Genomic DNA, 27248 nt, shown 5'->3' with positions numbered 1-27248 from the left:
CAGTCTGTGCCATTTTGGCAAATAATTCAGTGTAGCTGCAAAGCTTCCTTAACATGCAATTGACATTTTACCCTCCTGCACCACAGAAAATGATACTTTGATAATTTTTTTCACTGTTTATTTTTTTAATTTATTAACCTATGAAGACTTATTTTGTGATGCCCAGTTCCCTCTTTCCCATTTGTCAGTGGTGTTTCATTTATATCTCTGTTTTGGTTTTGGTTGGTTGGGTTTGGTTTTTTGTCGGGTTGTGGGCCTCTGTTTTTTGTTTTTTTTTTTTTTTTTTTTCTTTTGTGTTCTTTCCTTTTTTAAAGAATTGAAAACTGAAATCACACAGAATATGAAGAAGACAAGTATTGCAGATAAACTGGTGCCAGTCAAATTTCCCAATAAGATTCTTAGACTTCACTGGTGCAGGTGGACCAATCTGTTTGCAGGTTTATTTCTGTGAAATATGCCTGCCTCTCAGCATGCTGCAGCTGTGAAGACAAAAGGCATTTGGGCTCCCATAAAAAGCTAATAACTTTAGACAAAAGAACTCTGCCAAAAGCAAAGTTTTGTTCTTGAGAACACAAAAACCTGACAACACCACAGTCAAAGCTACTGTTGTAGCCGATTATTTGCTACCTATTTAACAAAATACTAAGTATCACAGACTCCTTGGTGTTTTTCTAATATGCTTCATATTTTGGGTTGGGTTTCTTTTTTTCTCCATTTGAATGCAGTCTTTGAAAAGTATGCTATTTAGAAGGTATTTTAGGCTGCTACATTTGCCTGACACCTACAGAACTCTTAATTTGGCACATGCAATTCCTTAGGGTAATGCAGCAAGGAGATCCTTGCTATAAAGAAAAATTCAACTCCTTTAAGAAAACCCACACCAAACAATCTTGTAGCTATGTTATAGCTATCACAAAACAGGATTCATTTTCACAGGTGTTTCAACTTCATGCAAAAAAATATAAATTTTTTTTATTTGAAGCATATTACAAATTTGGGCTTCATACTCTGCTCTGCTTTCTTGTTTGTAGGAGATAGCAGCAGCACGGAAATAAGATCAGCAGAGAGATAAGGCAATGGCAGTATGTTCCTCTTTTTTAACCTCCATGCTCCAAAGTTAGGGTCCACAGGTATATAGAGTTTCACTGAAGTGCTGGGAAAGGCTAACTTCACACCAGCAACTGAGGTATGCTTGCATTTTGACTACTAGTATCTCAATTCAAATCACTGAGGTCATCTGCAATTTCTCTGGGCAACATGTTCCATTGCCTCAGCACCCTCTTATGACCAAATGGTTAAAGATCAGTGTTTGCAAATATATATTTAGGGTTTATTTTAGAACAATTTGGTTGTAGTGGAAAGTAGTTATGAGCCATTTTGGTTATAACCCACTGTAGCATAGTAATAAAAAATAGAAAAATAACACTTAAGAAAACATAAATAGAAAAGAAAGAAAAGAGGACATAATAGAAAGGTGTATACAGTCACCTCCCATGGGTCCAGCAATGGGACTTGGTTGTTGTAGTTCTGATGTCTGTTGTGATGGTTGCAGTCTTCATCTGTGAGGGGTGAAGAAATCTCACAAAACACAAAGTTCAAATGTGTTAATATACAGAATCACAGGATATGCCAAGTTGGAAGGGACCCACATGGATCACTGAACCCAACTCCTGGGCCTGCATGGAACAATCCCCCAAAATCGCAACATGGACCTGAAAGTATTGTACAAATGCTTCTTCAACTCTGTCAGGCCTGGTGCTGTGGCCACATCCTTGGGGAGCCTATTTTTGGTCCTGTCACTGGTCACCACAAAGAAGAGATCAGTGTCTGCCTCTCCTCTTCCCTTCACAAGAAAGTTGCAGAGTGCAATGAAGTCTCCCCTCAGTCTTCTCTTCCTCAGGCTGAACACAACAAGTGACCTCAGCTGCTCTTCAAACCCCCTGGAGCCATGACCTTGAAGTCCTTCATCATCTTCATAGCTCTCATGAGGTTTCCATGGGCTACTTCTTGAGCTTATCCAGGTCCTTCTGTATGATTTCCTGTCCCTCAGGTGTGTCAACCATACCCCTCAAATTGGTGTCAGCCGCAAACTTGCTGAGGGTGCACTCACACCCTTCATCTTTGTCATTAATGAAGAATTTAAATAACACTGGTCCAAATATTGACCCCTGAGGGAAATAACTTGTCCATCAAGCCAGTGACCACTATCCTCTGGATGTGACCGATTCAATCACTTTTTTATTTGTAGAAAGGAATACAGGTAACCTTGTCCCTGATAAATACCAGCTGTATTAGTTATCCAATACAGCCTCACCTCTGATGAGTCACAGCTATATCCAATAAAGTGATAAAAGGGAGTAGGTTAGCTGATGAAAGGGCTCATCATGGAGGATTATGAAGAAGGAGCCTGGGGAAAGAGAATCACTGCTGTGAGGTCCATGTGGGTCTGAAGTTAGAGCCAGCTGTTGGAACTTGGAGCCATAGTCTAGCTGGTAAAAGCCTGTATTCAGAGACTGTAAACTAATATATGCAGTCACAGTTTCACAAGAAATAACCAGCAGTCAGAGGCTGCAAGGGAAACCTACAGCAGGAACTTGCTGCAGCCAGAGTCAGTGAATAGTTGGAGTCAGAATAGCTAAGCTGTAAAGAAGAATAAAACCAAGACACTTTTCGTGCTGTGATAGACAAGAAATCTGTGTCTTGGCTCATTTCCATCCTCTAACAAGAGGGCTGTTGCAACACTTATCAAATACAATTTAGAGAGAAGGAAGCTGTGGGAGGTTGTGCCGAAATCTTTATGGAAGTCCAGATAAACGTCATCTGGAACCCTTCCCTTGTCCACTGATGTAGCCACTTCATCACAGAATGTCAGGCAGGTTGACACAGAACTTGCTCTTGGTGAAGCTGTGCTTCTTGTCCTCTGTGTGCCTTAGCAGAAGTTCTAGCAGGATTTGTCCCATGAACTTCTCAGGCACACAGGTTGACAGGCTGATATTTCATAGGGTGCTCCTTCCTACCTTCCTTAAAGACGGATACAATGTTTCCTGTTTTCATCTGAGTGCCATGACTTTTCAAATATCATGGAGAGTACCTTGGTAACTACATGAGAGAGTTCCTTCAGGACTCGCATCTCATCTTCTCCCCCAGGATGCATCTTATCAGGTCTCACATATGCATATTCAGGATTCTCCAGTGGTCGCAAACCTGATCTTTATTTACAGTGGGGAGGGATTTTGCTCCTCCAGCTCCCATCCTGCTGTTCACTGACTTGAGAGGTCAGGGAATACAGAGGGTCTTTGAAGACTGGGTACCGCAGACTTCTCACCAGTTGTTACGAGTTTTCCAGCATTGTATTGGGGGAGATACACCTTCTTTGACTTTCCTTTCCTACATCTGTAGAAAGCCCTTCCTGTTGTGTTCCTTGCCAGGTTCAGTTCCAGCTTCACCTTCGTCTTCCCATCCCTAAACAACCATACATCTCTATACTCTTCTCAGATCAGCTGTATTTGTTTCAACTGCCTGTGAATTTGCTTCTTTCCCTTTAGTCTGACCTGCAGCTCCCAACTCAGCCATGTGAGTCTCTTGTCCTCCTTGCCCTATCTTTTGCCCCTGAGATTTCCAAACTCCTGTGCTCTGTGGAAGACAGGAATTACAGAAACACAAGTCCTCAGAAATTTCAAAGTCCTCTAACTTTCTATCCCATCACCCTTTCTTCATCTCTATTCTCATTTAAAATGTTGCTATGCTTGGAGAGCAGGTGATAAGTGCACATAAGGAATACAGGGTGTCCTCAGACTGCTGAACACACCTCCAGAGACTACCTGGTAGAGAGGAAGTCACACTACTTTCCTTGCATCACCACCTTTTATATCTATCATTTGGAATTCAAGTTACTGACTCAGTCTGAAAGCATTTTGTTCAACAGACTTTGAATTGCTTACCTTACAGAAAGAAAAGGAGTGACTGACGGATTGTATGTGAAAAGGACTCAGTTGCACTGAGCTCTTGCTCCCCTCCCCTGTCCTCCTGAGGTCTGCTCTTTACTAATGCCACCTATACGATCACCACTCATCTCCTCACCAGAACCTTTCAGAGTTCATGAACAGGTTGCTACTTATTTGTTGCACACTCCATCCACCGGTGTCCCGGCTAGCTCTGGGTGGCACACTGGTGCTGCGACAGAACCAGATGGGAATTGCCTCAGCATGGGACGAGCTGCAGGCAGAACATGAGGGCCACCTGCCCTGGGAGACGGAGCCAGACGCTGACCTGGAACCAGGCAAAGGAGGAGGCTCTTGGACTGAGGTTCCAAAAAAGGTTTATTGATGGAGGATTCAGGGGCCAAAAGAGCCCTGAATAGGGGTGACAGCAATTTTTAAATCATGGGAGGATATCGCTAGAGAACACGAATAGATACTCACAGAAACTGACTCCAAGAAAACTGAAGAAAAGAGCCTTTATTATTTACAAAGACCTCACTTATATAGATTCTGAACAATGACCAGGGATTGGAGAACAAGGTTACCACCTCTCCATCCCACTGTCCAGGCTAGAAGCCAATCAGTTGACTCTCATCAGAGAGGAATGTGGAAAACAATGATTGTTTATAGTACAGATGTGGGAATCTCAGCTACAGAACTGTAAACATCACAAAAAGCTCACATAATATGGCAACATCTCACTCTTTTTCCGTTACAAAAAAGAAAAAGAAAAAAGAAAAATGAACAACGTTCAGCTCTGTTTGTGGAGTGACCATTGGAGTGATCAGTCGCGTTGTGTGCATCTGAGTCATCACTCAAGTGGTTCATCCACTTGATGACTTTCATTTTGGTCATGGTCTCCAGCTGGCCTACCGGCCGGATTTTCCCTTTACGCTCACAGGTCAGGACGAACACAGTTCTTCGCAGGTACCCAGCATACCCCTGTATCTGTGGATACACATGCATACCCGCGTCCCGAAGCGATAAGGTCATAGGGACCTTTCCACTGTTTGGTGACTAAATTCTGCACTCAAACCTTTGCTCAAGGTTGATGCGTCTCATACAAAGCCTGTAACGAAAGATGATGGTTCAAAATGACAGGATTATTGGAATTCCGTGGCACCGTAAGGTGATTAATGGCATACAAAGCTTTTGCCAACTGACCGTGCAGGGTTTCACCCTGCATTCCCTGTTTTTGTTTTTGAAGAACCCACTTTAGAGTACTATGAGCACGTTCTACAACAGCTTGACCAGTCCGAGAATGAGGAATACCAATCTTGTGTGATACACCCCTCAACTGCAGGAACTGACGCACCTTCTGTGAGGCATAAGCAGGACCATTGTTGGTCTTCACAGCAGAAGGTATGCCTAGAACAGCAAAGGCCTGCCTCCAGTGGGCAATGACATTGCGGGTCTTTTCTCCAGTGTGAGCAGAAGCCCACATTGCAGAGGAGAAAGTGTTGACTGTGACATGCACATACTTGGGCTGGCCAAACTCAGCAACTTGAGTGACATCAGTCTGCCAAATCTCCAAGACCCTAAGGCCTCTGGAGTTTACCCCTGCTGGCAAAGGTGCATCAAGTGCGTGACAGTTGTCACACGACTCGACAATGTCATGGGCCTCAGCTGGCGTCAACTGAAACTGCTTCTGCAAGGTATGTGCGTTCTAATGGAAGAACCCATGCAATGCCTTGGCCTGCACGAGTGTATCAGGCTGAGGGCTATCCACGTTGGGTTAGCCACTTGTCAGCCCTTGCGTTACCTTCCGCTACAAACCCTGGCAAATTGGTATGACTCCTCACATGCAGAATGCAGTATGGATGAACTCCTGAATGGCACACCACAGCGTCTTCAGCAAATGAAACAAAGCAGCACTGCTGACTTCCTTCAAAACTGAAAGACCCAACTGCTGTGCTATATCCACCACATAGGCGGAATCTGTGACCAAATTGAAAGGCTGCTGGGAAAATCTTTGAAATGCCATGACAGCAGCCCTCAGTTCAACCAACTGGGCTGACCCATCCTCGTGACCTTCCAGAACCTGCCACTCAGATCCATCCCTCCAAGTAACAATGGCCTTCCCTGTCCTTCCCGAACTGTCAGTAAAGATGGTGGGTTTTTGGACAGGGTCCTGACTAATTTTGGGCCGTGAAGAAATTTCTGTGAATTTTGCCACCTGCAGTAGCTTGTGGCTGGGCAGATGATAAGTGATCTGTCCAGAAAAGTTTTCCAGAGCACTTTGCAGAGAAATAGTGTTTGCAAAGCTCCAGTCAAAGTCCTCCCACTGTACTGGGAGTACGAACTTTGTGGGATCTGCACCCATTAATTGCAAACACCGTTTTTGGCATTTGATTGTCAATGAGCGATCAGCTCAAACAATGCAGCTGCCATTTTCTGTGGCTGATGGGGCAAGAAGACCCATTCTAAAACATGCAAAAAATCGGGCCATTTTTCATTCCATTGGCCAATGATGCCTGTGGGATGCAAATCTGGAGTGGTAATGAAAACAGTGACATCAGCGGAGGGATCAATGTGATAAACTTGGCGAGCAGAAACAGCTTGCTGAACCTCCTCCAGCACGTGATGTGCCTTGGGATCAAGGTGAGAGGTGACTTCAAATCAGTCTCCCTTTAACAAATCAAAGGAGACAGTTGTGTTGTGGTCAGTCCCAGATACAGATGTAACCAATTGATGACACCCACCGATTTCTGGGCATCATTCAGTGTCTTCACCAAATGTACAAATTGCACTTCTTGGTGTTGGACTGTTTGTTCCAAAATTTGTCTCCCAAATATTTCCAAGGAGTTTGTTGTTGAACCTTTTCTGGAGCCACCTGCAGCCCATGAGAATGCTAAGCATTGATCAACTCAGGCTGTACCCTCAGCAATTCATCTTGGGTGGACGCAGCCATCAATATGTCATCCATACAGTGGTAAAATCGAGCATCAGGAAACTGCTTGCGAACTCCAGACAAGGCTTGAGCCACATACCATTGGCATATGGCTGGTGAGTTGCAACAACCCTGGGGAAGAACCCTCCGTTGATATCTCTGTGCAGGCTCAGCATTGTTGATAGCTGGCACCGAGAAGGCAAATTTTGGTCTGTAATTGGGGTGCAAAGGAATTGTAAGGAAGCAATCCTTCAGATCCACAATGAGGACTGGCCAATCTGCGGGAAGCATGGTGGGCAATGGCATACCAACCTGCAACATCCCCATGCTTTCCATCATGGCATTGACTTTCCGGACGTCTTGTAACAATCTCCATTTCCTAGATTTCTTTTTGATGCAGAAGACAGGAGCGTTCCTGAGACTGGTAGAAGAGTCCAGATGATCCTGGTCCAACTGCTCCTGACCTAAATCACGAAGGGCTACTAGTTTGTCTTGAGGAAGGGGCCACTGATTCTCCCAAACAGGTTTGTCCTCCAGCCACTGTATAGGAGGTGTGGGACACTCTGCACCATTCATTCCAGTGACCCTCATCAAAAATCCGTCCCGATGCGCACTCCCCATGGGGCCGGAACATCCCTCCCCCAGAGACTGATACAAGTTTTGGCTGTGACGTGAGGCCAAACCATGGCAATCTGTCCCTCTGGGTTCGCAATCATCACAGGCCTCTGGCTCATGTAGCATTGTGCTGTTCCTGCCAACCCCGCATCTGCACCGAATCCAATGGCCACTCCATGGGCCAAGCGGTAAGGGAGAGAATCATGATGTCCGCACCAGTATCGAGGAGCCCACGGAGGCAGATCTCTGATGGTGTCACACCAGGGATGGACAGGGTACACACTTTCTCAGGACGGTCTTTGGTCAGGACAGCGGTGCAGTGAACCTGAGGTGGTCCAGTGGATCCGAAGCCGCTGTGAACAGAAGACTTAAAAGGCAGAAGATGAGCAATTCTAGTCTTTCCGGGGATAGTGACAGGAGGGGTAGATGTGGAAACCAGGGCATAAATTTATCCCATAAAATCTGCATCAATGAGTCCCAGATGCATCATGATACCCCCGGCAGTGGCACCAGACCCCCCTGTGGCGGTGTGCGTTTTGTTTTATTCGTTTTATGTAATTTTAGATGGATTTTATGTAATGGTTTGTTCTATGTACCCCCCTGTTTCTGTATTGGTTTCAACCTATTTACAACAAAGTGCCCCTTTGTTCATTAGTTGTCAATCATCCCTTCCCCCTCATACCCACTTGTCAATCCCCACTCTCTCCCCTTGGGCGCCCTGTCTATCACTCCAAGACCCTTCCCTGGCTTCTAGAAAGCTCCAGGGAAGGCTTCAAGTGATAGGCTGGGGCCCTGGAAATCCCCTCCTACTGTTTTGTGATTGGTTCCCAGTTCTAAGGTTTACACCCCTGGTTACACAATTTGTTGTAATTGGCTGACCGGTTGTCGCCACCCGTTTCCACCCCACCTTAAAAGCTTGTGCACAGCTGCTCTCTGTGCTCTTCTGGGCAGCAGGTCAGAGAGTGCTGAGCCCTGTGCTCCCTCTTCTTCAATAAATCCACGTTAAACCCTCAGTGCTCAGGAGAGTCGACTCTTCGTTCGGTCGCCACAGTCGTGCGTTCCATCTGTCTGCCTGTCGCTGGTGTGGGGAATCAAGGCCCCACAGGGAGGAGGTGGCTTGTCCAGCCTGCCACCCCGACCTAACCACGTTGCTGCAGTGCGAGGGGCTGAGCTAACCTGTGGCTGCGCTGGTCAGTGCAAGGACGGCACTGCGACAGCGGTTTGGTGCCCAACGTGGGGCACCCCCCCAGCGACGAGGCGGACCCCACGGATCGGACTAGAGCCGTCGAGAAGTCCGGCTCGAAGAAGTCTCTGGATGCCCCGCTACCCCTGGTTGAAGCGGCTCAGTGAGATCTCGCTCCCAGGGGAGAAGAGGACAGCCCGTCGCACCCTGCGGGTCCTCTTCAGGCAGCCGAACCCACAACCTCAGGCTTCAACTTGGTTCCAGGATGGGGTAAGTCGTCCTTCGTGAGGGCTCTTACTTTTAAGAGGGTACTTCTGGGTAGGAAGACCCTGGTTTGGGAAGGGATTTCCCCAGGATTTGGGAAGGGGGGATCCTCGGCTGCGCAGCCCAGGGGGTGGTGGTTTGCCCCATTCCCCTGCGGGAACCCTCCTCAGGACAAATCTTTAGTTCTTTTCCGTTATTTAAACTTTAGTTTAAGGGCAGTGGTTCGGCATTTGGGTGAGTGGAGACCCCGAGAATTTTTAAAGCCACTGCATTTTATTTTCATTGCGGCTCCCCGGGTCTGCTTTAGGGAAAGGTTGGTGTACCCTGTTTTGTGATTTACCCAGTTTTAGGAGATTTGGACCGTGGTTTGTTTTTAGTTTGATTTGATATCACCTGAGTGTTAGTGGGTGGGCTGCAGGCAAAGGGATTTTTGTGCCCTGATTTTAAGTCATATCGAGAGATGGGTGCAAAGCTCTCAGCTGCCCAGAAGGGCTTGTATTATAGTTTCAATTCACTCGTTGAGCTTGCTCAGTTAAAAGTACCTAAGGGCGAGCTCAAAAGGTTCGTCCGGTGGTTGTTTCTTCACTTCCCACAAACGTCTCCCGAGCAAGTTTACAGCCCCAAATTTTGGGGGGCTGTAAATAACAAAATTCACAATTTGGTGTTGTCGGGAGACAAACAAGCTTCTAAATTTTTAAATTTGGCCGCGCAGCTTTCTGCTGCAGTTATGAAAATACCTAAGGAAGTGCAGAAACAACCAGAACCGAGATGACCTGCCCCCCGTTCTCCCTGTCCCCGCACCCCTTCTCCACGTCCCCAGAAGGGAATCCTGAAGGGAGCAGCAGGAGTTCTGCCTGCTGGCTCAGGCTCCCTCAGGACTCCCCGATCCCCCCGCCCGGGTAGTCCTGGCCAGATTGCTCGGGGTGTCTTGGGCAGCCCTGGCCAGGCGGCTCAAGATTTCCACCCGTCCCCATCTTTCCCAGTTAATAGACCCCGAGTTCGTTTTAGTCTTTATGAGGGTTTGCAGCCACAAAATGGCATCCCTAACCCTTATCCCCAAGATGGCGGAGACCGCATGGCATGGTTCTCCCCATCCCCCACTCCTTCTTCCCTCAACCCCTTTCTTCCCGCCCCGAAACCATCCAACCCCTTCCTTTCCTCAACCCCTCCCCTTACCCGCAGAGCTCCACCCGTATCTCCTCCCTCTCCTAAAGCCACTCCCGCAACTCCTCCAGTCGCTCCTCCTATGGGAACGCCCCAGTGACATCGGCGTTCCCCCAGGCCACTCCCCCCACCGGAAGGCCTGCCTCTTGGGCCTCCAGTTCCCACGCTCCTCCTTCCGGTTCCCACGGTCTGGGCCCGGATTGGGTGGAGCCGGGGCCTAGGCCTCAAGAGGCGCACCAGCCTTCCCATATTCCCTCATTGTCCCCTGTGGTTTATAAGGGCTCCTGAGGAGGGCACAGTGTCCGTGCGGTCCACCACCCTTTTTCCCAATCTACCATCCGGGACCTGTGCAAGGCCCATCGGGATTATGGGCGGGACAGCCCCTATTTTAGGGGTCTGCTCCGTTCTGATCTCGAGGCTGCCGTCGTCATCCCGGCAGACCTTAGGCAGCTCTTCTCCTGTCTCATGGACTCCACCAAGTTCAAGCTGTGGGAAGCAGCGTGGAGACAGCTGCTTAGGGAGGCCTTGCCAGGTCTCCTCGTTGACCCGGAAACAGCGGTTGGCGAGAATGGGAACACCCTCACCCTAGAGCATCTCATGGGTGAGGGAAGGTGGATGGACCCATCGGACCAGGCCTCTAGCATTCCAATAAAAGCCCTCAATGTGGTACGGGAACATGCGGTAACAGCGTTTTTTGGCATGGTGCCTGATGGTCCGTTTGTGCCCTACTATAAGATCGTGCAGGGAACCAAGGAGGCATTTACAAAATTTGTAGAAAGGCTCACCCGAGCCATCGAAGTTCAGGTTACGGATATAGCTGTGAGGGAGGGAATCCTGAGGGAAATGGTGTTCGCGAACGCGAATAGTCTATGCAGAAACGCAATCCTGAGTTTGCCCTTGGACCCCCCTCCTACTATACAGGATATGCTCAGGGTGTGCCAGTTAAAGGTTCCCTTTATGCAGGGTAACGAACCGGACCCAAAACATAAACAACCAAGAATAGCTGCTGTGTTTGGCAATCGACCACCCTCGACACAAGACCAATACCACAAGCCGTATGTTCCCCAAAGGAATAGGTGTATCATCTGCCGAGAGCCGGGACACTGGGCTAAGCAACTGCCCATTGAGGGAAGATATAGAGGTGTTGAAAAACAAAAAAGGGGGAGGCGGGGGAGGCGGGGGAGGCGGGGGAGGCGGGAGAGCGGAAGGAGAGGGTGATAGAACCCGTCAGTTAACCTAAGGGAGGAGCGCAGGTCCGCCCGGTGCTATGAGAGAAATAGGGCGGACCGGGCAGTGGGAGAAGGGAAGGAGAAAAGGAGCGCCGATGATACGCTGCCCAAAGGAAAAATTAATACCGGACATGACCCACCTGATAAGACACTCATTACTGACCATGACCTTTCCAAACCTATCATTGTGACCACCTCTAAGCAGGAGCCTTACAAGCTAAAGCTCATCGAAGCTATGTACCTAAGAAACGCGGAGTGGACCTTCCTTTCAGTGAACATGAAGGAACAAGGTACCTGGCCAGTCCAAGAGGAAGAGTTCATCGTCATCGGGGATTGTAAGTACACCCCACAGGAGATCGAGGTCCTCCCAGGGATTTTAGTCAACAATCCTGGCAATCTCGTTCTCTGGCTGCGACGCACCCATCCACCGACTTTCCTTCCAAAGGGACAGATAATTGCTCAGATCGTCTCTACCCAGGGGCCAATCAACACAGCAACGGTCCCGGTGGCTTGCCCTGTGCAAGCCATCACAGAAGAAAGGCCTCGGGTGGCACGTGAGTTCACGGTGGCTGGGGAGACCCTTAACATCACGGGTCTCTTGGACATGGGAGCATATGTGACGGTCGTGCCAGCTAAAGATTGGCCGTCACACTGGGCTTTGCACGACGTGGTTGGACACGTCCAGGGTGTAGGAGGGCTGCAATTGGCATGTCAATTTAAGAGCGTAGTACAAATTAAGGGGCCAAAGGGGCAATTGGCAAACATCCATCCTTTTGTTTTGGATTACAAGGAACCCTTACTTGGTAGAGACCTCATGGCTCAATGGGGGGTCAAAATAGACATACCCGACCCCTCAGTGGACATTTCTGCCGCGTCCATTGAAGAGCGTCCCACCAAAAAACTGAATTGGCTTACAGATGATCCAGTTTGGGTGGAGCAATGGCCGCTTTCTAAACAAAAATTAAAAGCGCTTGAGGAGCTCGTGGAAGAGCAACTCCGTAAAGGTCGTATCGTAGAAACAGATAGCCCTTGGAATTCTCCGGTTTTTGTGATCCAAAAGCTGGGGAAAGACAAGTGGCGCCTCCTCCAGGACCTCCGCCAAATTAATGTTATTGAGGATATGGGGTCTCTCCAACCTGGGATGCCTTCCCCAACTATGCTCCCCAAAAATTGGAAATTGGCTATTATTGACATAAAAGATAGCTTTTTCCAAATTCCTCTTCACCCGGACGATGCCCCACGTTTTGCTTTCTCGGTGCCCACCATCAACCGAGAAGCCCCAAGGAAGCGCTATCACTGGCGGGTACTCCCTCAGGGAATGAAGAACAGCCAGACTATCTGCCAGTGGTATGTTGCCTCCTTGCTGTCCCCTGTCCGCGCAGCCGCGGGCCAGGCCATCATCCATCATTACATGGATGATGTCCTGGTGTGTGCCCCAAGTGACGATGTTCTTACACATGCGCTTGACCTGACGATCAATGCATTGATTGCTGCAGGGTTTGAGCTGCAAAAGGAGAAAGTTCAGAAGATGCCACCCTGGAAGTACCTCGGGCTGGAGATTAGTAAGCAGACCATTGTTCCGCAAAAATTGGCTATCAAAACAAAGGTGAGTACCCTCGCGGATATTCATCAACTGTGTGGGGCTTTAAACTGGGTAAGGCCCTGGCTGGGTTTAACAACTGAAGACCTGGCCCCCTTTTCAATTTATTGAAAGGGGGAGAGGAGCTTAGTTCTCCTAGGGTTCTTACCCCAGAAGTGGAGAAGGCTCTGGAGAAGATTCAGGACGCTATATCCTCAAGGCAGGCTCACCGATTCGACCCCGAGCTGCCTTTCAAATTTATCATCATGGGGAAGTTGCCACACCGCCACGGGATGATCTTTCAATGGAAGGACATCCCGGAGAAGGACCAAGACGGGAATGATCCACTCTCCATCATAGAGTGGGTCTTCCTGAGTCACCATAGGTCCAAAAGGATGACCCGGCCGCAAGAATTGGTGGCTGAGCTGATCCGGAAGGCAAGGTTCCGGATCAGGGAATTGGCCGGTTGTGACTTTGCGTGCATTCACATCCCAACTGGACTTAGATCGGGCCAAATTTCAAAGGCCATGTTGGAAGGCTTGCTTCAGGAAAACGAAGCATTGAAATTCGCTCTAGACTCCTTTGCTGGGCAAATTTCAATGCATCGGCCTGCCCACAAAATTTTCAATCAGGATGTCAAATTTGTATTATCTTTAAAGGAGGTTCGAAGCAGAAGACCACTCCAAGCCTTAACAGTCTTCACCAACGCGTCCGGAAGGTCCCACAAGTCAGTTCTGACTTGGAAGGACCCTCAAACCCAGCAGTGGGAGGCTGATGTTACTGAGGTGGAAGGATCACCTCAGGTTGCTGAGTTGGCCACAGTCGTTAGGGCATTTGAGAGGTTTTCCGAACCTTTTAATTTGGTGACAGACTCCGCATACGTGGCGGGGGTGGTGTCTAGAGCGGAACAAGCAGTATTGCAAGAAGTGTCCAACATCGCTCTGTATGAATTGCTCTCAAAATTAGTTAAATTAGTCTCCCACCGAGAGCAACCGTTTTTTGTGATGCACACAAGGTCACACACTGATTTGCCAGGGTTCATCGTGGAGGGAAACAGGAAGGCGGACGCCCTCGCTGCCCCTGCCGAGATGGCTCCTCTGCCTAACATCTTCGAGCAGGCAAAACTCAGTCACCAGTTGTTTCGTCAGAACGCACCTGGCCTTGTTCGCCGTTTCCATCTAACCCGGGAACAGGCCAAGGCAATTGTGGCCGCGTGTCCATCCTTCTCCCAGCAAGCAGTACCAACTTTGCATGCAGGAGTCAATCCCCGGGGGCTAAAGAGCTGTGAGTTGTGGCAAACAGACGTCACACACTTCCCCAAATTTGGCCACCAAAAATATATACACGTGTCAATAGACACCTTCTCCGAAGCTGTATTCGCTTCTGCCCACACAGGGGAGAAGGCAGGGGATGTCATTAAACACCTCATCCATGCCTTCTCTTTCATGGGTATCCTGAAGGAACTCAAAACTGACAAAGGCCCAGCGTACAAATCCAAGGAACTCTGCAGCTTCCTGCAGCAATGGGGGGTGGAGCACAAGACCGGCATTCCCCCACAGGTCAAGCCATGGTGGAGAGGACCCACCGCAACATCAAGAGAGTTTTACACCAGCAACAGCGGGTCCTTAAGACTGAAACGCCATCCATCAGACTGGGCAGGGCACTCTTTACCATCAATTTCTTAAACTGTTCCTTTGAGGGTCTAAATCCACCCGTCGTGCGGCATTTCGGTGAGATCTCCTTATTTTCCATCAAAGACAGACCCCCGGTCAGGGTCAGGGATCCAGAGTCTGGAAAGACGGAAGGGCAACATGACCTGGTCACGTGGGGACGTGGATACGCGTGTGTGTCCACTCCCACGGGGCCAGAGTGGATTTCATCAAAGTGGGTAAAGCCCGACGTCCCAAAGGGCTCTGGATCAAGGAAAGACAGCAGACCACAGGTAGCAGAGGCAGCATGGAGGCGGAGGAGGAAACAACAACAAAAATGGATGGAGCTACCCTTCCCCCCACTGTCATGAAGATTTTAATATTTGTGTTTAGTATTTTTCATTTACTACGATGACGGGCACCTGAGCTGGATTCCCCACTCTGAGGAAACTCCACCTGATCCTCGGAGTCCTGATGTCCCTCAGTCTGTGTCTCTGGCTGAGTGGACTGTTTACGAACTGGGGAGTCTCCAGCTGGGTTGCATCAGTCATCAGAACTGTTTCATTGTGTTTGTTTATTTTATTGTTAGCTATATTTGAGTTCAGTATCATCAGGAAGATGATGTTAAATTTAATTTCTGCCACCACACACTCCCCCTCCATCAATCATGTCATCACATCGCCTGACGAGAGCCCAGAAGAAGAAGGGCAGGAATTGGAGGAGGTGCTAGAAGGAGCCCCAGAGGACGATGGACAGAACCCTGACGAAGAACATCATGGACTGGGGTATCCGACACAACATCAATGGTTTGCTGAGAACTACCCAGAGTTGGAATACCTCCCTCCTCCATTCCAGTTCCACTCGTCATAAAAAACAAAAAAGGGGGAGATGTGGCAGTGTGCGTTTTATTCATTTTATGTAATTTTACATGAATTTTATGTAATGGTTTGTTCTATGTACCCCCCTGTTTCTGTATTGGTTTCAACCTGTTTACAACAAAGTGCCCCTTTGTTCATTAGTTGTCAATCATCCCTTCCCCCTCATACCCACTTGTCAATCCCCACTCTCTCCCCTTGGGCGCCCTGTCTATCACTCCAAGACCCTTCCCTGGCTTCTAGAAAGCTCCAGGGAAGGCGTCGAGTGATAGGCTGGGGCCCTGGAAATCCCCTCCTACTGTTTTGTGGTTGGTTCCCTGTTCTGTGGTTTACACCCCTGGTTACACAATTTGTTGTAATTGGCTGACCGGTTGTCGCCACCCCTGTTTCCACCCCACCTTAAAAGCTTGTGCACAGCTGCTCTCTGTGCTCTTCTGGGCAGCAGGTCAGAGAGTGCTGAGCCGTGTGCTCCCTCTTCTTCAATAAATCCACGTTAAACCCTCAGTGCTCAGGAGAGTCGACTCTTCGTTCGGTCGCCACAGTCGTGCGTTTCATCTGTCTGCCTGTCGCTGGTGTGGGGAATCAAGGCCCCACAGGAAGGAGGTGGCTTGTCCAGCCTGCCACCCCGACCTAGCCACGTTGCTGCAGTGCAGTGCTGCAGAGGGGCTGAGCTAACCTGTGGCTGTGCTGGTCAGCACAAGGAAGGCACTGCGACAACCCCCATGAGGAAAGCACTCATGCCTCCACCCACAGGACCAAAGGTATCCAGGGGAACTTTGTGCACTCCACAAGAGTCTAAGACGACCGTTGCTGCTGTGCAGACATTGAGACCTGCTGAGCCACAGGTACTGGCTGTACCAGCTCCAGGGCCTGGAAACAATTTTGTGTCTGAGCGCATCTCCCCTTCGCGCTTCGCCTCCCATTTCCCGAGCTTGACAAAGGCTGACCATTAGCATGGACTATCGCCTTACAGGCATTCGAGGTATGATTCGGTCCTCCACACCGACTGCAGAAAAAGAAGACAGTTGTCCCCCTCTGTACATTCCTTCCCTGTTTCTTGCTGGCCTTAGCATTCTCCCGCTTTTACTTCGCTGCATTGTGGCCCAGTACAGGCTGGCCGCAGAGCAGTAGCCACGGCAGCCACCTTATAACCTGTGGTGCCTACCTTTGCATAGGCCTGTGCCATTTGTGGTACAGAAGGATCACCAGGAAGGCTCTCAATGATCCTCCTACACTCGGCATTACAGTTAGTTCTCGCAATGTGTTTGAGCAAAAGGTGCCTCGCATTCAGATCCTCCACCTGCCTCTCAACAGAGGCAGTCAACCTCTCTGCGAATTGCAGAAAATTCTCTAATTGCTATTAGAGAACTGCAGAGCACACAGAATTAAATTGTGTGTTCCTTGGGCAATAGTCACAAAACACTCCTTCTGAGCAGTCATTTCTATGGTTTGAATCAATGCTGCCATGCCCGTTCTGTGGCACTGGTCGAGCACCAGAGGTTCAAGGGCAACCTTGCCTTTGAAGATCAGCAAAATTACCCATACCCAGCAGCACATCAGTTCCAATCACACGCCTGGGATCCTGCTGACCCAATGTGGCATTCTGCGCTAGGACTCTGCCTACCAACTGAGTCAATTTGGATTCAAAGATCTCCTATTTGACAGGCTGAAAAAGAACACAAGCCATACACCACATATCACAGGGTAGCAATGCAGCAGCATCAAGAGATCAAAGCACCTACATGACTTCAGCAGACCCAGACTGTATTTTCCAACCTTATCCTGGAGCTCCCTCATGGCTTTCTACTCTAAAAGTTGATGGGTGCTATAATTTGCTCCCTGAAGTACAGGGAAAGCCTGATGGCCTCCTGGGGAGGCTGCTGCATCTGCTAATCTCCTTCCGTGGACATCACAGGAACAGGACTGGGGGGCACCTCAACACCACCCAATATCGCAGTGGTCTCCGCAGCAGCAACAAGGTCAGAGAATTCATCTCCACCCTCCAGAAGGCGATGTGCCGAGTCACAACTGACCAGCTCCTTGACCTTGTTCTTTACATCATCCCAAAATCGTGTGTGATCTCTCGGACGTACAGTCACCTGACATGGGGGTAAAGTCCACAAGCCAGCTGAGGAAGACTCACCAGCCCGGGACCTCCCACTCCGGGAGGGCATCAGCCTCATAACGGCCGTGTCTCCGCCTGCGCCAAGGGTGAACACCGCACTTGCCGGGGCCGCCCTCCTTGCCAGGGGACGCGTGCGATTCCGACGTGGGGCGGAGTGGGCCCGGCTCGGGGCCTCCCTCCCACAGGATGAGGAGGGAGGGGTACGCAGGGAGGGGCGTGGCCTGCAAAGCCACATCTTTCGCAGCTGTTGCAGGCTCGGGCAGCGGTGGAGCGGGGTGGAGCGGGGTGGGGGTGGGGGTGGGGGGGGGGGGTGCGGGGGGCGGTGAGAGGTGAGAGAGTGGAGAAAGCTTGGGGGGTGAGGGGACGCAGCACAGACGGGGGCGCAGCCAGCGAACTGTGGCACCGCCCCGCGCTGCCATCAAAGGCTTTGCCGCGCGGGCAGCTTGGGGGGAGGGAGAAGCCACGGGAGGGACAGGGCTCAGTGCCGGGCCGGCCGAGTCCGGGCCGGCCCCTGCGCTGCGAGCAGCACCACCCGCCACGCCTGGCGAGGCCGGCTCAGGGGAGCAGATGGGATCGCCCCCAATAGAGTCCCGCCTGTGGCACGGAAACCCATAGCGGGCGCGGCCCGCGCCGGACGGAGCGAGACGGATGCCCTGCCCACTGAGACTGGGTCCGACAGGTCTATTAAAATGCCCGTTTTCTTCCTCTGGAGCTGCAAGGCAGTATTTCGTGGCAACGCCACGGTTCGGACATCACACCGTCACCAAATCCACATGCAACACAGCCACGGGCAGTGCCCATGATAGTCCGCCTCCCCCCAGAGCTGGGAAGGCGCAGGGAGAGAGAGACCGCTCCCGCTCTCCCGCCTCCCGGGCTCGGGGAGGGGCGGAGTTGGCGCAGCCGTCTCCACGGGACCGTCAGGGTCCCGCAGGTTCCTGTTCATCTGCCGGTTGGCCGAGACCAGCTGGCTGGGGGTCCCATCTACTCACAGTGAGCCGATCCCGTGACCTGGGATGGGAGCCCTCCTCCACGCAGTGGCCTGGGGGGGAAGGGAGAGCTCCGTCTCGGCTTCCGAGAGAGGCCGTTCCTCCCTCTCAGCTTCACCGTCCAAGCCAGACAAATTCCCTGCTGAATTAGAAGAGGATCCACAACGTGCTATTAGAGAATAGCAGCGTTTCCAAAATAGCATCAATTTAGCCATGCTTGCATTGAATCCTGCAGACAAAGTCAGGAATACATATTCACCCAATTCGCTCTAAATCTCTGTAGAAAATGCATTCTCAGGGCTTACGAGAAAACCGCGATCCTTTCCATAGAAATATAGCCTCTGAAGTTCGTCCTCAGTAACGAAAACTGGCTTCCTTTCCTGCAAATTTAGCCAAAATTCGAAAACCACCGTATCTCCCGCGGAAGACGCAGGAACTACCATCTTTGCAACTGTACCGGGGAGAGGGTGATGACCGTACCTGCACGAAACAGAGACTGCAGTTCCACACAAAGGGTCACCAGATGTCACTAGAGGACACGAATAGACACAGAATCTGACTCCGAGAAAACTGGGGAAAAAAAACCCCCGTTATTGTTCACAAAGACCTCGCTTATACAGATTCTGAACAATGACCAGGGATTGGAGACCTAGGTTACCACCTCTCCATCCCACTGTCCAGGCTAGAAGTCAATCAGTTGATTCTCATCAGAGAGCAATGTGGAAACCAACGATTGTTTATAGTACAGATACGGGAATCTCAGCTACAAAACTGTAAACATCACAAAAAACTCACATAATATCTCAACGGGAGGGCAAGGGGTGGATACCAAATATCAACCAATTGGGAGACAACACAAGAGGGGCTCATCTAGAGACTGACAACCAAGCGACCAATCAAGGTACAAGGAGGGGGGGGCACATATAATCAATCCAACACAAGGCTTACCAAGCGTAACAGGACTGTCTGGAAACAGGGGAGGGGTTCTGAGGGAATTGACAACCAAGTAGGCACAGCCAAGGGTAGGATCTAGAACAGGGGGTATGAGCAAAGGTAGGATTGATACAGGGCTGGGCAGGGTTTAGGGAGGATTGACAGAGGGGTAGGAGGAGGGGAGATGGACAACTAGGATTATACCAATGACAGAGGAAGAAACAATCCATTACGAGAAAACAAACACCGCAACATTTATTAACCTCTATGGCTTCTGCCACAGACAGGAACAAGGAACCTACTTGTAGCCCTCTGATGCAATCAGGAAAGGGAAGAGACAGAGCTGATAAAGGAGGGGTGCAATATGCACACCGTGTTGAGAAAGGTAGGGCGAATGATTAATGGAGGTGAAGGGAGGAGCAAAGCTACATGCATCAACACCATCTGCTCAGTTTTTCTGCAGAGAATAGAGGCAACAGCAGTGGGGATTTGCCTGCCATATCAACCCAAAAGACGTTTTTGAAGTCTAGATGTTAGCAAGTGTCGATGGTGCATGATACCAGATTCTAGCAGGGTTCTGCTTACTGCAGTACTAAGTTATTTTTTAGAATAGTAATTTTTTGTTAAAGATTTCATTAATAATACTTCTAATAATGTTTCAAAATTACATTTTGCAGTTTGTATAATGAAATATATAAACTGTCACAAGTTTCTCAAAGGCAGACACTGATTTGAGTGAGTGAGTGAGTGAGTGAGTGAGTGAGTGAGTGAGTGAGTGAGTGAGACACTAAAATGAGCATATAAAATTCTGTCTGAAGTATGTTCTGAAAAGCAGTTCTACTACAGGCATCACTTACTGTCAACGTACTTCTGCATTACCTCCATCTATAGAGAAAACTTACCCAACAGTCCCTAACTTTTCTCCTGGATCTTTCTGATATCATATGCTTTCTTACATAGGAAAAATTAGGCATTACAATATTCATTGAAATGTGGGAGATAATTGTTAAAGGATTGTGAGCTCAATTTTCTATCATAAAGTATCAGATTCAAATACATATATCAGTATCTTTCCCTGATATTAAAAGACTACAAAGCCATTACAATTTTCAAGATACTTTCAAGCTTTCTGAGAGGCACATTTTTAAATAAAATTGCACATAAAAGACTATATTTTTAATGTGTTCACCCCTCCCTTTTTATTTTCTAAGTACTGATCTAGTCTACTTTAGGTGGAAAAGATAGGTGTTATGACTCCTAAGAACCTAATTTAGCAATGTCAACAGCTTCACTTTATATTTGTCTCTAAGGAAACTACATAAAAGACAGAAAAATGGCCAAAGCTGCTTTTGAATCTTTCCTATTGGAAAGGCTGTTAATGATTAAAAGGGCTGACAGAGAGGAGGAAACTCACCATAGCAAATTACTTCCTATACCAAATTACTGTAAGGATTACAGCATTTAATCACACAATTTAAGACTGAATTTTTTGTAGTAATTAGTTATGGCAGTTACAGGTTCTCTTTTCTCCTATAATATGACCATCTAGAGAAAGAACACAATGCAAATATGCAAGACAATCTTGCTCATTTACCTCCTTAAAACCCATTATTTACAGTATATTTGCTTCTTGATGTATTGTCTAGATAGGCCTTATTATGAATTTTCTGCCTTCTTTAAGGCTCTATTTTCTGACTACATTTTGCTTGATATAGCACATTTCATAAGCTCTTTTGCTAAACTTTTATTTCTCAACAAAATGTTACAGATTAATTTTTTTCTTCCTCTTGCATTTCACTGTTGACACATGACAACTCCAAATATTTAAAAATAATTAGAAGTATTATCAGCAAACAAGCACTTTCTGTATTTTCAACTATTAGCTCTATATGGTTTGCTCTTCATTTCTGTTTTTCATTCAACATGTCTTTGAAGACAAAGAATAAGGTGTGATAAAGGTCCAACTGTAAAGCTGTGCTTCTTGACACCTGATTCAGTCTAAGCTGTTTCCTTTCCTCACCAAATGTCAATAAATGCAAAACCAGCACAACTGTGTTTGAAAACATTTCTAACTCATTTTTATGTTGAAAACCAGTTAGGTGTTAAAGCAACTAGTCTTAAGACCACCGATCTGTTCTATGACTGCAGAAAAAATTGATAATTAACTCTATTTTGTGTATCTTCAAAGTACAGTTGCAAGTAATCTTGCATGTTTTAACATAAATTGTTTGTGTGCATAATACTGAGAATCTAAGTGTCTTAGATTTAATTCTCTGGAAATAGTCCAAAGAGTTCTAAGCAGAAAATCGTGGTACCATTCCACAGTTTCATAGAGAAAATAAAAGTTTTCTGTAACTGATAAAACGGTTGTATTTTTATTGTTCTTAAAACAAGCCCTTTTTTAACAAAACAAGAAAAAATCAGAGACTACATTTTTTAGTTTGCTCCCGGCCTCCCCTTTGTTTCCCATCTCATGAAAAACATCTTTTTGGGAATGTGTTAAAGCCATGGACAGTATACTTCACCATTGACACAACATACTGAATTCTTGATGCTTTTTCAAGAAAGAATACAAGCAAGCAAAACACCAAAGTATCAGAAACAGGCCAACATGTAACTTTAAATGGCAAGGAGTAATGCAAACCTAGATAGTACTTAAAAGTGGCTATTAATCAGGAAATTTTTGACATCTAATAAGAGTAATAAATGTTAATCTCTGAAATGGATACATTTAAGTTTTAAGAACTAATCAAAGTGGTAAAAAGTGCTGTTTATTTTTAAGCCGAGCCTCCAACCCTTTTCAACAGCGGACATTGTACATGCTTTCAGCATCAGGAAACAGCCATAGACCACTCATCCTTATAGAGAATATTCAGGGCTTCCAGGAAGTGGCAGGACTACCATGGTTGCATCAAACATGTGTACTATGCAAAAAACTTCTGCTAGGAATAGCACATCTGTACAGGTGAGTCTCTGTGTACACCAGAGCAGCCTGGAAAAGAAATGAGCTATCCTCGTAAGAACAATCAACATATGGCACTCATGGTGGCTCCCTCTACTGGAGTGTTTTTGTCCTTTTGCCAGTCACTTGGCCGGGACAGAGCTGTTACTTCTAGGGAAGACAGCAGAAGATTTTCATGAAGCACTACAGAAGACAGTGTAGCAACATGATTTTCCTTCAACTGAGAGACAGAGTGTCTCTGGGAAGTTAACAGTGTCTCTCTGTGACAGAGTGTCCTGGTTTGGGACAAATTTGGGAGAAAACCCCTGTATAGGATCCCTCTAAGGAAGCAAACCCAAGTGGCCCCTCCCTCCAACCGGTCCGGTAAAAAAAAACCTCTTTGGAGAAAAGCAGAAAAAACTATTTTACTAAACAAATGAAGTGCATACAAGTATAAAGAATGAATAATATGAAACAATAAAACCTCTCCTTCTGAAGCGAGATGGCAAATTGAGAAAGTCCTTGCCGTGGGTGTAGCTCGGCTCTCTCTCTCTCAGTCTCTCCTCAGTCCCAGTCTCTCCAGCGCTGCTGGAAAATGCCATGGTCCAGGCCCCGGTGGGCTGCAGGTGCAGCCCCCAGCGCTCCCCTGGGTTTTCAGTCCAGAGCAGGTTTAAACAGTTCCAAGAAAAAGGGAAAAAAAACAGTCCAGGGAACTTCTCTGCCCTAGCTAGCTGAAACTAACCAAAAGCAAAAAAAAAAAATCTCTGTCCTGCAGTCTCTCCAAGCCTCCGCTGAACATGCTGTCCGCAGAAGAATGTGGAGGAGTCAGGCAGTTTTCTCAAAACAATCTCCGTGCTTCTCCTTGTTCTTAGAACCAGTCTTAAAGGCACAGGACTCAATATACAGCAGAAACAGAACAGACAATTGGGGATACAAGCATCATAAAGTTACCCTAGGACACAGAGGAAGAGACTCCAATGGTCCACAGACTCAAAACATGGGGGTATCACAGATTTGGACCTATTCAGTTAAGAAAAAAAAAAAAAAAATTAAGAAAAAATAAGTAGGGGAACATGATAGAAGGTCACCTATAACAATGCATGATACAAGCTGGGGCCCCTTCTGGCTTTCATCTGTAGGTAGACAACCTAGATTCTCTTGGAAGCTGTTAGACCTGAATATAAATGTGAGAATAATGAAAGAAAAATATGTTCATTGGAATACTAAAAGACACCATTGTAGAGGAAAACTTGTCAAAGAAACATTATCTTAAACCAGTAACAAGAAGTTACTTGAAAATCCTTAAATAAACTTATTGGTGCTATGAACCACTTTTTTTTTTTTTTTTTTTTTTTTTTTAAGAGTTGTATATTGATAAAGGAAATGATACATTGCCACATCCCATGATCTAATAAGCAACAGAACACCGGCAAAACAGCCTTGGAGAAGTCCCAGGGATGTGGGCTGAGGCAGCCTTGCAAATAGCTGGAAGCAAACTGCTTGCTCAGAACCAGGGGTCAACCAGCAGACACCACAATTTGGGCATCAAACATCACCAGAGACCAAATAAGGACTTCTGATAGGGATAGGACTATGCAAAACAGGGCAATGAACATACATCCAGCAAGCAAGAAGACCTGATAAATATGTAAACAATATGTGTAACCAAAAGCCTTGCTTGTCTGTCTTTGATTACACAAGATCAGAGGAAAATCCTTCTTGTGTCCAGCAAGTTGTATTAAAAAATGGGTGCTTTCTAATACTTAACACTGTGTTAGAAAGTTTCTGTCCAGCTGAGTTCAGTACCAATATAAAATGGTTTCTTCTCTGAAAGAAATTAAAGTAGCTTGTCTGCCTTCAGCAACCTCCCATTACAATAAAAGCAGACTCTATCTGGCAACTCAATTTTACGAAAGCACAATAAAAAGAGTAACATTTATTGTCAATTCTTATTGTTCATCTTCAAAAAATAGGAAAGTAGAGAATGCAAAAACAAACAAACAAACAATCAAACAATTACTTTATTTGCAATTTTCACCACAAAATTCTATTCCAAAAAGAATATAAATTTATGTGATATATTCCTAAGTATATGTTCATGATTTAAAATAAAAAGCATAAGGTGGTGTTTTGTTTTGGGTAGTTTTTTGGTTTTGTTTTGTGTTTTTTGTTTGTCACAGTGTCCTTCCAAGCGCTGACCAGTGCAGCCACAGGCTAGCTCAGCCTCCTCACTGTGGCAAGCGTGGTAAGGTCGGGGTGGCAGGCAGGGCGAGCCACCTCCTCCCTGTGGGAACTTGGATCCCCACCTCCAGCGACAGGCACTTTGACGTTATATACAACTGCGGCAACCAATCGAAGAGATGACTCTCCTGAGCAGGGTTGAAGATGGTTTATTGGAGGGAGAGGGAGCACGGAGCTCTACACTCTCAGCCTGCTGCCCAGAAAGAGCCCTGAGAGTGGCTGTGCAGCGACTTATAAACTGGGGAGGGATTAGGGGTGGCGACAACCGGTCAGCCAATGGGGATGAACAGGGGTGTAACTGGGGGTGTTAACATTAGAACTGGGAACCAACCACAGAAGGGCAGTAGGAGATTTCCCAGGCCCCAGCCTATCACTCGACGCCCTCCCTGGAGCTTTCCAGAAGCCAGGGAAGGGTCCTGGAGTGATAGACAGGGCACCCAAGAGGGGAAGAGAGGGGATTGACAGCTGGGTACAGGGGGAAGGGATGATTGACATATAACGAACAAAAGACCACTTTGTGGTAAACAAGTCTGAACCAATACAGAAAACCGGGGGTTACATTGGAACGAACCAATACATAATTCCATATAAATTCACATAAAACAAATGAAACAAAACACACACTGCCACATCTGTTTTTCCTTTTTAGTAGCATCAGTAGCATTGTTTTGTCCTCTTAATTACTTCATGTTCTTGGGCATAAATTCTGTCAGGGCCCTTTGGTACCCCAAGACCAAAAGGTAATAAACATGAAAAAATAATGCTAAACATTATGGGATTTCTTAGTCCTGTCAGGGCATTTTGGCAAAAACTTACACAGAAATACAGTCTATTATTTTAAATATGATAAGCATTTAGTGTAGGGATACCATGACAAGGACAATACAGAACAGAATAGAATACCAGACAGTCCCTCACTCTTTAACTGCACAGGTACAGGAAGTGCCATTCCATGTCTCCTCTGGGGCACATCTATGTGCAGCATCAGAATTCCATTCAAACCTGGTTTTAGGCAGTATTTTTCAGCTTTCAAAATTTTTTGTTTTGTAGATACCACTTTTATGTTCAAGAAATCATACTGTCTTTTTCACAAAGTTTTCTTTAAATAAAATAGCTCAATTAATCTCATCCAGAGCTAATGAAGACATTTCAAATAACAATTATAGAAACCTAAATAGCTAGATTTTTAAAGGCACTTATCTAAAATGGCACTCAGCTGCATTCTAAAAAGCAGTCAAGTACCAATCATATATAAATATAAAATGAATCACTTTTTCTCAGAAAAGTTTACAAAATATATCTGTAAATTCTTTGCAGAGCATATTCTGCAGAGTTTTGCAACAGTCTGTAGTTAACTATTTTGCATGCCATCAGGGAAGGAGTCATTAGAAGAATTTAACTGAGGTGTTTCTAATTGACTACTCTAAAAGATTTCTGATCTTTTTGATCAAAAGGGTAAATATAGATATATCTGGACAAAAGTGTCCACAGATAGCATATAAAATAGAGAATAGAATGTGATTTGGGAACCTAAACTGGATAGTTTCAGGGTTGAAAAGCGTAATATGGCTTACAGGGGCAGCAGGCAGCATACTCCTTGGTAACCTCCAATCAGAGAAGAAAAGTAGTCACGTCCTATGCCTTCATGTGGTGGTGCAGGCTTTATTTTATTTGTTTTATGTATTTGTATTAAGTTTTGTAATGGTTCATTCCAGTGTACCCCCTGTTCTATGTTATGGTCCTTCCCTGTTACGTAACCATCCGTTATATGTCAGTCATCCCTGCCCCTCACCCAGTGTTGTCAATCCTCTCCCTCTCCCCTTGGGCGCCCTGCCAGTCACTTCGGGGCCCTTCCCTGGTTTCTGGAAAGATCCAGGGAGGGCGTCGAGTGATTGGAGGGAGCCTGGGAAATCCCCCTCCCCTGGTTTCTGATTGGATCCCTGTTTAAAGGTTTACACCCATTGTTACACACCCTTGTATCCCGATTGGCTGACCCGTTGTCACCACCCCTTAATCCTCCCCCGTTTATAAGCTAGTGCACAGATCTGTTCGGGGCTCTGTCTGAGCTGAGGCTGTCCGAGGCAGACCTCCTTGCTGGACTCTTCTCTAATAAACCATCCTACTACCTCATCAGAGAGTGCCAACTTTTCTTCTGCCACCGCAGTCGCGATTGCCATCAGGCCCCGTAGCTGGAGTGGGGGAACCAAGACCCCACAGGGAGGAGCTGGCTTGTCCAGCCTGCCACCCTGACTCCATCGCGCGCTAGCCGCAGTGCAAGGCTGAGCTAGCCTGTGGCTGCACTAATCTAGCGTTGAGGGCACTGCGACACCTTCACTTCTCAAAATCACCTGACAATCATTCCACCAGGACTTCATAAAGGATGAAAACAAATAAACTGAGATTGGTTAGAGAATGGCATTAGAAAATACTAGGTTTTGGGATTGATGCTTGTATGGACCTTTCACTTAAGAATTGGACCTGATGATCCTTGTTGGCCCTTTCCAACAAAGAATATTCTGTGATATAGACAGACTGATAGCAGCAAGGGAGAAGGAAATAGATGTATTGCCCTTTGGTGCTACAAGTATCAGGAA

The sequence above is a fragment of the Hirundo rustica genome, chromosome Z, assembly GCF_015227805.2.
Source record: "Hirundo rustica isolate bHirRus1 chromosome Z, bHirRus1.pri.v3, whole genome shotgun sequence".
NCBI lineage: Eukaryota > Metazoa > Chordata > Aves > Passeriformes > Hirundinidae > Hirundo > Hirundo rustica.
Note: the sequence above shows the minus strand (reverse complement) of the source record.